Source organism: Photinus pyralis, unplaced genomic scaffold (assembly GCF_008802855.1).
Source record: "Photinus pyralis isolate 1611_PpyrPB1 unplaced genomic scaffold, Ppyr1.3 Ppyr1.4_LG7, whole genome shotgun sequence".
Taxonomy (NCBI): Eukaryota; Metazoa; Arthropoda; class Insecta; order Coleoptera; family Lampyridae; genus Photinus; species Photinus pyralis.
Window position 1 is genome coordinate 19,347,806 of NW_022170738.1, and position 1,454 is coordinate 19,349,259.

Sequence of the window (1,454 nt, forward strand, 5' to 3'; positions counted from 1 at the left end):
CGTCGACTTCACTGTAGTCCCAGTCACATAGAAGAAAGTTCAGGGCAAAACAATTTGGTGTGTGTGGTCCAAAGAGGTTATGACTTGATTCTTATGTATTTTTTGGCGCTAGATCCGAAATTTTTTTAATCTCCCACCACCTTAGGTGGGAACCCCCCCCAAAAATGCCAAAAAAATAACCCCAAATTTCAGGCCAAAATCAGAATTTTGGAAAAACTCTCTGCTAAATTTAGATTTTTGGCCCAAAAGTACCTTAGTTCAAAATTAAAGTACACAAACTATTTGCTCTAGGAAAAGTGATATATACACTTTTGGTCTAGGACCAACGGACGGGCGCATAAGAGGGGGTTCAATAAAAGGTACTTTGTTGGAAAAATACGTGAAAAAAACTGAATTTCTCTGAATAACTCGCTTAAAATGTTGTTTTAGAAGAAAAACACTCAAAGTGACCAAAATGAAAGTAGAACGAAAGAAATTACTTCGGAAAGTGCAGCGGTGCTCTCTTATGAATGCGGGGGGGAGTGTGGAGGGAGGGGCAGCGCAAGAACCTCCTCGTTTGGCCTGTCGCGCCTCCACGGCACTGCATAAACGCCTATAACGCGCCCAGAGTCCGAGGTAAATCTTCTGCGCGCCTCGTCCGTCATAGGATCGGCTTCTGCTTGTCCTTATGTTTAGAAAAAGGGGCCTGCTGGCTTCCCCTCCCTCTTGTTCGGTCGTTTGTATGCTTTTTGTGTCCTCTGTAGAAACCAGTTCAAGATCCCTCTTCAGTGCGGTCTGTGATTGTCGCGTCGCTGCGCATCACCCGCTATATGCTCCCCGCTTATTACTAGTTTTTCGGCTAAAAGATTTGTTGTTTTTTACCGACAAATTTCCTGTAATAATCGTGCCGGCCGCGCTCTGTGCGTTTGAGTTTGTTCTGCTTGCCAATACTCTCGTAGGCCGGAGAGAGTGGAACTATGTTTTAACGCATCATGTAACCTAATGGAAAGGTCTCAACGCAAGGAATTAATTTCACCAACCGATAGGCCCTCCTCCTCGACCTCTTTATCGTGATGTCGGTATATACCTTAACCGCCAAAAACGGATTGTCGGAAGAGGCGTACTATCAAAGGGCGATTGAAACGTCTGCCTAAGAAAATATAGCCATTGGTGATGTCCATTACAAAAGCTATTTTCGGTTAAAAAACAATGCGCTTTATCTGCCACAGGAGGTTGTGCCACAAATATATCGGCGATTCAAAATGATGGCTTCAGTCCCGGCCTTTGGAGTTCAGTATATACGATTCCCATGTTAAAAACCAAAATTCCAAAGGCGACTAAGAGAGCCAATCATTTGATCGCCCATTGTAACTGTTTATGGTAGTGCTCGAGTTACAATTTTTGAGAATTGGCGGAGGTGGTCTGAATTCTGTGATTGCCATGGGACGGGACAGCAAGAAGACGGTTACTGTTTC